This window comes from Marmota monax, unplaced genomic scaffold (assembly GCF_021218885.2).
Source record: "Marmota monax isolate L192 unplaced genomic scaffold, Marmota_monax_Labrador192_F-V1.1 WCK01_AAM20220418_F8-fsc00051, whole genome shotgun sequence".
In the NCBI taxonomy this organism is placed as follows: Eukaryota; Metazoa; Chordata; class Mammalia; order Rodentia; family Sciuridae; genus Marmota; species Marmota monax.
The window spans coordinates 14,506,092-14,518,577 of NW_026695202.1; positions in this window are offsets into that span (position 1 = coordinate 14,506,092).

The window sequence follows — 12,486 nt, forward strand, 5'->3', positions numbered from 1 at the left end:
TGATCCCTGGTGGGACCAGGGTCTTTCTGTGTGTGTGATGGGCCTATGAGCTCCTCTGGGAGCCAGCTAGCTGGGAGGGTTGGCTGGGAGAATGTGACATCTTTCCCTAGCTGCTGACCTCCCTGGAGAAGGCTGGGACCATCTCTTGTTGGAAGGCAAAGGCTGAGAGCTGGTTTTTGGGACCTGGGTGGGAGGGAGATCCTAGGATTCCCAGCCTCCCATACACCTGTCCAGAGGCCCTCTGTCTCACCTCTCCAGATGGCCAAGCTGCAGGTTTCTGCCAGCAAGTTGTGTTGCTAGGTTTCCTGGAGTTGGGGAGGAGACTCTGGTCTTTTAACTGCTCCTTGAACCATGGTCAGTCATCTCTGCCGTTCATTTTGGCCCGGCCAGCCCATCCAGTCCCCACGCCTTTTGGAAATTCGAGGTCTTAGCCTGTGACTTCTTGACTTTCCTCACTGTCAGCTTAGGGTCTGGCCTTTCACCTGCAAAATCAGTCTGCATGCTCTTGGGCTTCCTGAATTGGGTTGTTGCCCTCTTCTCTGAGTTTCTGGCTTCTGAAGAAATCCCTTTGCTGCCCTTCTGGCAGAGTTTAGGGAGGAGAAAAAGTAGATGCATCTCTACTGGAGGCCCCTGTTGTTATTTTTTTTTTCCAGCATCTGCCAGGCTGGATAGCCTGTGAGAGTCTCTAGGGCAAGGAGCTATTCCCAATTCTTTTCTGAGACCCCTGAGCAAATGCAGGACCTGGCCTCAGTAAATCTCAATTGATGTTTTAGAGCGTCTAGCAAGGAAGGCAGACCTCAAGCCGAGAGCGGACCGTTCAGACCCCATTCTCTTCCCAACTTACCAGGATAGGACAAATCACTGTATTACCCAGCATCCAGCTCTTCAGGTGAAAATGGGAATACCTGGATGATCTCGCAAGGTCGACATACAACAGAACCTAGAAGGTGGGTTGGGAGCACTGAGAGCATCAGGTCTCTTCAGGGTGACTGCAGTGTCAGCAGCAGGCAATGGCAGATGGCTGTTGGTCTGCTTCTGTGATGACTGTCTTGAAAATAGCCTTAATCATGTCTCTTCCCTTCTCAGGTCCAATTCCTTCTACTCCATCATCATGTGACCTTCTAGGGGTGCTGGGTTCATCGTCTCCATCGGCAAAGAATTGTCAAACAGGACCCAGAGATGGCAAGCAGCAGGCTTATTGCAAAAGTGACAGAGATACAGAGACAGACTCCTCTAAAGAGAGTGGGCCCCAGAGCTGGCCGGCCGGTGGGGAGTTAGGGTTTGTTCTTTTCATGGTCTCTGGAATTTCCTCCTTTCCTTATCCCCTCCCCTGTCCACATGGTCCTCACTATTATTGATTGGTGTCCCCTCTGTCCAAGCCTCTGTTTTAGTTTTTCTGTTGGAATTCCCACTTAGGAGCACCCGTATGGAAGTGTCGGTCTCACTGGTGCCCTGCTTATGTCCATGAGCACTTTCATCAACCAGGAAGTTGACCTCATCAGAAGACCCTTTTCATGCTCCTTCATTCTGGTCCTGCCCCTGACCTCCTCACTCGATCTCTTACCCTGGTGGCCTAAGGTCTTTTCTATCTCCCTCAATCACATCACTGCCATCACCATCATCACCACCATCACTATAACCATCATCATCACTATCACCATCATCACCATCATCACCACCATCACCATCATCACCATTATCATCACCATTATCATCACCATCAACACCATCACCATCACCACCATCATCATCATCATCACCACCATCACCATCACCATCATCACCACTATCACCATAACCATCACCATCATCACCATCATCATCATCATCACCATCATCATCACCATCATAACCATCATCACCATTATCATCACCATCAACACCATCACCATCACCACCATCATCATCATCATCACCGCCATCACCATCACATCACCATCATCATCACCATCATTATCATCGTCACCACCATCACCATCACCATCACCATCATTACCACCATCATACCACCATCACCATCACCATCATCACCACTATCACCATCATCACCACCATCATACCACCATCACCATCACCATCACCATCATCATCATCACCACCATCACCATCACCATCATCACCACCATCACCATCACCATCACCATCATTATCATCGTCACCACCATCACCATCACCATTACCATCATCACCACTATCATCATCAGCATCACCATCATCACCACCATCACCATCACCATCATCACTATCATCACCATCACCATCACCATCACCATCACCATCATCACCATCATCTCCATCATCTCATGAGTGTCAATACCCCAATAAAAATGTGGCATGTGCCATAACGAGCACTCAGTGGACTCCAGAGACCTGCTAAGCACTGTGATGCTCTATAATTACACGAGTGCCTCTATTGGGTTGTTAGGCTGACCTTGGGGAGGCAGGTTTGTTGTCATCAGCCATTTACAGTTCAAAGAATGGAATCCAGGTTGGATGACTTGCCCAGTGGCCAGGAAGACCTCAAAACATTCTCAGACTCACAGACCTGCCTGGGGTTTTCTGTCACCAGGGGCCCCTGGGGCCTACTGACCCCAGTGTTTTGTGATTCCTCCCATACTCTCAAAGGGGTGTGCTCGGCCACAGGTCCAGGACCTGGAGGCACCTCACTGCATGAGTCACAAGAGTCTCCCTTCTCCTTTTTAACTGATTTTGCACAAGTGCTTTTAGATGTTTTTGTTAGTGAAAATACACTTTCCCAGGACTGGCGGCTCAGATGTAGACTCATGGCCACTGCTGGGCTTGGCACGGCTTCCAAACGTCTCCCAGCCCCAGTTGCTCTGGATTTCTTTTTGCCAGAACCACGGTCAGAAATAACTCAGCTGTGAAAAAAACTGAGACGCTCGCCAGCAGCCCTCAGAGAGGTGAACTGTGAGGGGCTACCTTCCCCGCTGAGTCAGGAGCGCGAGGCCAGGTGGGAGAGGGAGCACGGTTTTCCAGACCCGTGGCTATTTGGGGACCAGGGTTGGTTCCATTTTAAGAAAGATGAGGGTTGGGGTGTCGTGCCCCACCCACAGTCCAGTTTTCCTCTGCCGGGCTCTTGATGTCAATTGGGTTGGGACTTCAGGTTGGGGCTGCGAAGATCCCTGGGCCCCAAATCTGGTTGGTGTGATTCCAGCTGAAAAGAAGTATTTTCATTTTGTGACATTAAAATAGTTTTTACAGGTCTTTTTGAAGCTTCCTGTGACCATACCCTGGTTGGATGTGGTCCCCAGGAGAGGAGAAGCTGTGATTAACAGTGGATGAAGAGTCAACACTCTGCCCACACTGTTTGCTCCCCCGGCTGCTGGGAGACACTGAACGGCAGGCCTGGGGTATTGGTTGACTTGAAGTTCTTCTTCTTCTTCTTCTTCTTCTTCTTCTTCTTCTTCTTCTTCTTCTTCTTTTTTCTTTCTTTTTTTCAGTACTGGGGATTGAGTAGGGGCACTCTATCACTGAGCTACACCCTGGTCCTTTGTTAAGTTTATTTTGAGGAGGATCTTTACTAAATTATCCAGACTGGCCTTGAACTTGTGATCTTCCTGCCTCAGTCTCCTGATAGCTCCTGCACCCAACTCTGTACTTAAAGTTCTCAGACGGTGCAGGAGGATGGGCTGGATGTGAGCATGGGCTGGATGTGAGCATGGGATTCGTTCTTCCTGCTGCTCAGCTTTCCCCCTACCTATCTCTCACTGTCGCACGTTTCCTGGCCTGAGGGGGATGCATTAGGAACATCCCCCCCCCCCCCCCCCCCCGCAAAGCTGGAGTCCAAAAGGCCGATGTCCAGAGTGTGGGAAAGAATGGAAAGTAAGTCTCACGCTGCAGAAGAGAGGAGAGAGCCACCCGCTTGCCCTGAACTTGACATTGGGTTAAAGAAGAAAAATCTCCTCCGAGTCTCTGGCACCACAGCTGGCCCTCCCGTGATTCCCTGTTTGAATTAGGCTACTCGTGTGGTTCCAAAAACTCAGGTAGGGGATTTAATTTAAAGCGGCCCCTGCCTGCTAGCACCCAGCACTGGCAGAAGCCAACCCTCCCCCTCCCCTGAGGAGCTCAGAACTACAACGTCCGCATGGAGTCCCATTCCCAGGAAAGCCAGCGAGCGGATCGCAGTGCAAACTCTCCCTTCGCAGGGAAGAAAAAGAGAACCAGCAGGAACAAGAGGAGTCAAGTAGACCCCGCGGCTCCCAGATGTGAAATGATCGTTCTCAGACCACGAACAAATCGGACGGTTTTCACTTTAAAAGTAAATAAATAAAAGAGAAGTTTGGAAAAAGGAGCACAAATGAGCGGCAACAGGACGAATGGCAACTTTCCTTAAACGAAGAGCAGAGCCCTTGAAATGTGGAGCTCAGAGGACGGGCGAGGCTCCGGGAGAGAGTCCGTAAAGTAGAAGAGCTGATGGGATCATCCGGAAGCAGACAGCGAGAGGGCCTAGTGTACCTCCGTCCCGAGTTCTAGAAGATGGCAGAATGGGGGGCCGCACACGGAGGGAGAGGCGCGGCGGGCGGTTCTGTGGGATTGGTGTGGATCCTCATCCTCAGACCAGGCAGCCCAAGCAAGGGGGAGCAAAGGAGCCCCCTTCTAGAAACACCAGAGTGGAGCATAAGGAGCCAAAGAGAAGACGTTAAAAGCATCAAAGAAAAAGACTCTCCCCAAAGGATCCATAATTAGATTCCAGCTGACTTCCTCACGGAGGCTGGAGTGCGGGATCCTATCTCTAATGCACGGAGAGGCATGGCCGCCAGCTTAGAACGCCATCCTTTCAGAAAGAGGGTGAAGGGAAGGCAGAGTCAGGCAGGTGACAGCTGAGGTTTTCACTATGGAAATGTCCTCACTGGTCCCTGGTGTGGCAGAATAGAGAAGGTGCCTTTCCTGGCTGCTCTGTGGCAAGAAAGCAAGAAAGCAGACAGGCAGCTTCTCAGCAAGTGAGGTCCTGGAAACCCTCGGGGACACCCCAAGTCCACAGGGCAGAAACTCTACTGCTCAGATCCTCACGGTCTGATGGCAGACACACAGACAACGAGAAAAAGCAAGGGGACAAATCGCCCAGACACACTGACACATTGCAGTGACAGGATCCAGCAGCCCCCAGTGGAAGACAGGTCAGAGGTGGAGTTTAGAAGGTCCCTAGTCAAGCTGATCTCCAGGGCAAGGACGGGGAGGGAGGGAGATCAGAGAGGAAAGTCAGCAAGTGAAAGACCACTTTGATAAAGAGGCAGAGATTCTGAAAGGTCCCCACGAAAGAAGAACTAAATGCAATGTTCATCAGGAGGAAGAAAAATTATTCCAGAGAGGAGGCCAGCTATATAAGGAGGGACGATGGTGGGCCAAGACCTCAGCAAATATTTGGGGGAGAATAAATATGGACTGTAGGACGCCTCAATAATAAGGTCCATTTGTGGTAGGGGAAATAGGCCAGCACTAAAATGTTGGTCAGTACCATGTAATTTTGGAGAGGATGTTCAAAATTAAAGTTTTCAAATTCTTTCAATTATTTGGGAGGAAGGCAAATACATGGACTAAGTTTAGACGTGGTGAGTCGAACGATCTGCGTGAAAACACTTAAGGACGGGTCAGAGCGTCCGACTCCTAAATCAGTGGAAGGCACAACCCAGATAAGAAAAATAAGAAAATAAGTCTCAAGTGATTCCAGCGATGGCAAGCAAGGGGGTCATGGGCAGGGGAAGTAGAATAGAAATAGATTATAAGACTGTAATAAATTAATCTAAGCAAGTGAGCTATCAGTAACACATTGTAAGTGGACTGAACTCTTTGGTTTGAAGATGATCATCTGGCTGAATTTTACAAACATCTAGATTATGGTCTGTTTATGAGAGAAGTGCCTCAAATATGAGGACCCAGAACTGTTCAAATTATGTCATCTCTCCAAATTACAGCAGAGGTGGCTGAGAGTGTAGCTCAATGGTAGAGCTGATACTCAGCCTGCTCAAGGGTTAGGGATAAATCCCAACACCCACCACTGCACCCTCCCCCCGCAAAAAAAAAAAAAGAAAAGAAAAGAAAGAAAAAAAATTATAGTAGGCAATTACTATCTAAAAGAAGGTATCTGCGGCTGTGGTAATGTAAGGTAAAAGCAGGCTTTAAGAGAGAAAAGCGTTTAAGGAACCCAATGGTCACTGGGTAACAATAGAAGCTTCAATTCACCGGGAAGCTCTAACAGTTCTTGATTAACATAGCAGCAGCTCTCCGCATCCACCTGGGATTGGTTTCAGGACTCCTGGTGCATATCCAAATCTGCAGACGCTCAAGTCCCTGAAATAAATGGCATGGTATCTGCATACGACCCACTTACATCTCCCATCTACTTTAAATAATCTCCAGATTATTTATAATACCTAATAAAATGCAAATGCTATGGAAATAGTTGTCATACTCTAGTGTTTAGGGAATAATGAGAAGGAAGAAAGGTTTTACGTGTTCAGTACAGAAGGAGAGATTTTTTTTCAAATACTTTCCATCTGTGACTGGTCGGATGCACAGACGCAGAACCTGCGGATACAAAGGGCCCACAGAGCAACTCTCATGGCCACAAAGAGTAGAAAGAACAGGAAGAATAAACCGAGCCGTCTTCTCGATGGGATATTTTTAGGTCGCCTCAGTGGAGATTCGGGAGATCTGAGGAACAGGATTACAAATTTAACATCATCCACACAGAACACATGGGACCTCCGGTCGGCTCCTTCCTACAGGCTCGGGCGTCTAGAACGCGTGCCAGACTGTGAGGTTGACCTCAGCACATCTCAAGACCCGAGTTGCAGGTTGGATGTCCCGGGGGCCTGACTTAGAGACGGAGATGGAGTGCAGGTGTCTTATTAGGGACACTCCTGGGGTCAGTGTGGTGTGGACAGAGGAGAGTGGAGGGCCATGCAGTACCAGAGGAAGGCTTGGCCAAGCCCACGGAGGGCTCTGGAGCTGAGTGGTCCCCCCAGACCTGCTTGAGCTGGGGCCGGGAGTCGGGCCTTCACACTCCCAAGATGACCAGCCATTGGACCCAGGCTGCCTGTCAAAGGAGGAGTGGTCTTGGTTGGGGCCAGGCAGTTTCTTCAGCCCAGGCAACCTCCAGAGGGAGCTGGCAGCAAGGGCCGTCTTCCAGCAGCTCCCCGGCAGCTGGAGGTGCTAAGTTCTCTGTTTTGGAAGAGGAAGCTGGGAGATCCGCAACCAGAGCGCCTGCCGCATTTGAACAGGACTGTTCTCTCTGATCATAATCTAAACAAGTGAGTCACTGATAACCGAAAAGACAACTAAAAGGTGCTCATCTTTTTGGAAAAAACTGCACCTATAAACAACTCACAACCTCAATTGTAAAATACCGAGTGTTAACAAAATATTTTGTATTAAGACTTGTAAGATCCAACCAAAGTGCTATTTAGAAGAGGATTTATCATTTTAAATGCCTGTATTATTAGCAAATAAGAAACGCCCTGAATGAATAAGGACAGTAGAACAAACCTCAAAATTAGAAAAAGGAATCAATATTAATACAAAAACTGAAATTTATGAAAGAGAAACAAACTTAAATAGGGAAGACGGTCAAGTCAAAAGATTCAGTTCCTTCGAGAAGACTAAAGCTATTGAACAAATCTCTCACAGGATAAAAGAGAGCATAAATAATATTAAGGACGAGAGAAGGAACATGAGTCTAGATGCTTCATAGATTAAATCAATTTTGCCAATACCTTAGATTTTTTTTTTTTTTTTTAAATTTTGTGGGGTTGAATCCAGTGATATTCTACCACTGAGCCACATCCTCAGCCCTTTTTACTTTTTATTTTGGGACAAGGTCTTAAAGGAAAGTTTAAAGGAAAGACATAATCATCTCTACAGACGAAAAAAATCATTTCATAAAATTCAACATTCATCCACTATGAAAATTCTGTACATCCTTAACAAAGAATGAAATGAAACTTTGTTTCCCTTTCAGTAAGGGAATGAAATGTGTGTGTATGTAAACGCACAGGACCAGATACGGACGGATCTGACAAGATAATGGACTCCCGGGATTGTGTTTAAGGTCGGCAGCTAAGTGCCGGTGTCGGCAAATCCCAGCTCTCCCAACATGGTGACCTAGGTTCTCGCCTGCGTGGGAACACAGGAAAAATAAATTAAAGGCATAAAGATCAAAGGGAAGAAATAAAACCTAATGCTGTTAGCAGATGATACGATCACTGAAACCGGAAATCCAAAAGAATTGACCAATAAATGATCAGCACGAAGAGTCTGGTAATTTCGTGCAAAATGGAAACACACACACATAAAAGCAATTGCACTTTTACACACCATCAACAACCAGTCAGAAAAAAATAATCTAAAAAAGATGTCATTTCAGATGAAAAGAATTGTGGAGGCGGATGGTGACCTTGGCTGTAGGTCCTGGGTGGACTCAGTCCTACTGCACCGGGGGCTTACCATAGGTTAGGATGGTCCCTTCTGTGTTCTGTGTGCAAAGAACTTGGAAATTAAAACAAAACAAACCAGCAAGACCATCACAAGGAGTGACTCTTTAAATAAAAGCAAAGAAAGGTTTAACATAAAACTCTCGAGAGAGCAACACTCTTGTTTTTTTGATCTGGGTTGTGAGCACATGGGCGTATGTCCTACTACTACTCTTTAACAGATGTGTAATATGAACTCTTCTGTGTGTTAACACAATCAAAATCTTACATGTTAAAAAATAATTAACACATATGCAGGACAGCCTCATGTCTTTCAGGATAAGAACTCAAAGGAAGGAGTACAGAGGACTTTCTACGGGGCCAGATCTGGAGGGCAGGGAGGGACAGAATCGCATCTGAGCTGTTAGTGATAAGGTCAGCAAGGAGTCCAAGGATTCAGCCGAGTTGGAGTCCTCCCCCTCCACGGATAATAAGAGAGATGGTGTCAAAAGTAATTCAGTTCCTTGTGATTCTGGAAGTTTCCCTGGCAGAGGAGGGGGAACTCATATGTTCTCTGTGTTGCTTCTCTGTAAAACAGTGGGGGTGAGAGATCAGGGGACACTGGACATCCAGGGTCCAGACGCTTTCTTCCTTCAGAGATGATTCTGAAACTGACATTGATATCCAACCGCCATTGAGGCCATGTTGGGAGGCAGGGCTTTTAGTGGGTGCTGAGGTGTTTAAGGGGGACCAATGACTTTCTCTTGGGGCTGGGTTAATTTTTGTGGTGTGAGTTCGGTCCCCCGGGCCTGGATTAATCACCACGAGGGCAGGTTGCTCTCAAGCGAGGCCTGCGCCTCACGTTCTGCCTCTTCTGCACGCCCCAGCTTGACTTCCACCATGGTATGAAGCAGCATGACCTCCTCGCTGGATACAGCTGCCTGATGCTGAATTTCCCAGCCTTCAGAATGGGAGCCTAAATCAACTTCTTTCCTTTATAAATTATTCAGTCTCAGGTATTCTGTTATAGCAACAGAAAATGGACAAGGCAGGGAGTTTAGATCAAATATCCTACCTTGCAGACTTCAACTGCAGGAGCAGCCAGCTGTGTGTTGGTGGGATGGACACCAAAACTAAGCCAGACCTGGGGCTGTGTCCATCAGGAAACCTCTGCCTGTCCCTGCAGATCTCCTGGCTGTGCCAAGACCTGAGCATTGCTGGGCAGCACCATCCACCTGGAGCTTGGGAACAGCTCATAGCTGCACAACCTGCATTGAGGGCAGGGGACAGTGGAGGGCCCTGGCTGTGGGAGGACCATGGGGACTGAGGAGGGGATGCTCCTCCTCCTGCCACCCACCCCACTGTGATTCTCTCCTCTGATTACTCTAACTCAAGGTTGCCCACTCCAAAGCCTAAGGTGTCAGACAGATGCCCAGATGCGTCCTGCTTCACACTCTACGGTGCACTTCACATAGTACATCTTTTGGTTGATGGCTCTTTACAAAAGATCTCCTCTGCCTTGAAGAACACTGTCCCCAAGTTCTCCTCTTCCACTAGGCAGGGAGAACAACAGCAGGAGAAAGATGCACAGCTTCTGTCCCACACACTTGATGGGGCAAAGAAGCGTTTCTTCCACTGTCAGGGACACATCTGGAGCCCAGCACCAGGCAGCAGCTGACCCGGGCCCAGGGTCAGGATGCCCCGGCAGAGAGGGACAGTGGGACGTGGTCCCGACAGACTTCCGTCCCCTTCCAAGGTGGGTCTGGAGGATCCACAGGGCTTGGTGGTAGGTTGGACATGGGAAGTGGGGCTGAGGGGACTCGGGGAGGGGTTGAGGGTGATGTTGGGTTTCAGGCTCGGGGACCGTCGTGTGCGGCACTGCGGAGGGCTAGAGGGACAGCAGCGATTTGGCTTTGGCTGGACTGAGTTTGCGGCTGGTTGAGGGACATGCCAGGGGCTTCAGGGCAGATCAGCCCCCAGCACGTTCCCAGTGCTCCCCAGAAGCACAACAGACCAGTAGGGCCCCAGGTCCCGACCCTGTGCCTACGGCCTCGAATCCGTGGGCCTTGGAGGCTCTGTGGTGGAGGAAGCGACCCCCCCAGGCCTCCGCTTCTCCCTCTGAAAGGAGGCTGGGAACAGTCAGCGATACAAGGACCCTTTATTGCTTTCCCCTGACCTGGCAGATGGTCTGGCTAGGACACTGAGCCAGGGTGGCCCCATTGGGGACACAGAGACGGACTTGAGGACTCCCCCACGTCTTTCCTGCTGGGCTCAGAACTCATCTTGGGGACAATCCAGGGACCAGAGGGCTTGGTGGCCTCTGGTGTTCTGCTCTGCTGTCCCAGAGTCGGTGTTCAGCACCTGAGACCTGGTCCTGGTGGGGAGCGGAGGGCCGGGCGGGGAGGTCCCCCACACCACCTGGTGGTGAGGGCACAAGAGTGATGGGTGTGTTCATATGTCATGAGTGTGTGCCGGGCCCCGTGACAAGTGTGCACACACGCAGATTCAGTTCCTTGTGATTCTGGAAGTTTCCCTGGCAGAGGAGGGGGAACTCATATGTTTTCTGTGTTGCTTCTCTGTAAAACAGTGGGGGTGAGAGATCAGGGGACACTGGACATCCAGGATCCAGACACACACACACACACACAGAGACAGACAGACAGACACACACACACCACCACCACCACTCCCACCACTCTGGGTGATGTCCATTTTTACGGAGGAGAAAAAGTGAAGCCAGAGAAAAAACCTCGCCTGTTGCCACCCGTGACCAAGGCTGAGCCTTCCCTACTCCAGGGGACAGGCTTTCCTGGACCTCGTGGTCTTTCTGGGGGCAGGGAGGTAAGAAGCTGCGATGGGGATCTTGCCGGTGGCCCCCAGGGGACTGGTTTCCAAAACTTGCTTGCTGGGGGATGGTGGTTTAGCTTTGTTCCTGGTTCCTGCCCCTGGATGCGGCAGAGGCTGGAGGAGGGACTGTCAGCCTCCTGCCTGCTGGGTCACTCTGGGGGAGGAGAGGCAGCCAGCCAATTAAAGTTTTGAACATCCCTGGGAGGACTGAACAAAAACTTCAGGCTGACAGTTTGCAATTCCCTGACCACACTTCACAGGGGAAAAGATCCAGAGACGGGCAGGGACTGGGCCAGGTCACACAGCCTGACAGACACAGAGCTGGGGCTGGTACCCTGTCTACCACCAGCACCCCAAACTCTCCCTGCCTTTTTCTTTGATATTGACACTGGCACAGTGTAGGCGCCAGGACCTGGGACCTGACCGGCCACTCTCCCTCTGCTTGTGCCCCCATTCCCAGGCATAGGTGGTGGAACCACACTGCCCAGGCCGCTCATGGCTAGGACGCTGCTGCCCCCCTGTGGCCAGAGTGGGGAGGTGTTGGCTGTGATGTTAGGAGGCTGGTGATTTCCCACCAGGAGCAGGTCCAGGGTCCAGGCTGCTCCAGGGGAGGGGAGCTGACTTTCTCTGGAGACCAGGCAACACCTAGTTTAAGTCCAGTGCTGCCCCGGTGTTGTGTTGGGAATGTCCTTCCGCTTCTCTGGGCCTGTTTCCACGGCTGGAAAACAGGAATGGAAATAGGGATTTTGTGGGGGTCAACAGTGAAGCAATGGCTGCAGAGTGCCCGTTCCAGCAAGGTGACAGGTGCACACAGTGATGCTTACCTGTCCCCTCTTCTTTCACACTTGGGGAGGCCGATGGGCTGGCCTGAGTGTTAGCCACACCCCAGGTGCTCTCACATCTGATCCTATCAGCTGTAGAGGAAATTGCCACCATCCCCCTCATGTGACAAACGAGGCTGGGCTAGTTAGGTAACTTGCCCTGGGGCACACGGTCATAACACAGCAGGGTCTGAACCTTGCCTGGTTTCCCCTTAGAGAGAAGAACACTAGCCACCCATAAGGGGCCTCGGACTCCAGCCCAAGGTCTGCCAGAGAAGGAGGGACACTTCCAGGTGACCTGGCCCACGGATTCCCCCCATGGTCCATGGGTTGCATTGCTGAGAGAGGCAGGGCTGTCCCGCTGGCTGCATCCTGAGCTGTTCTGTGGC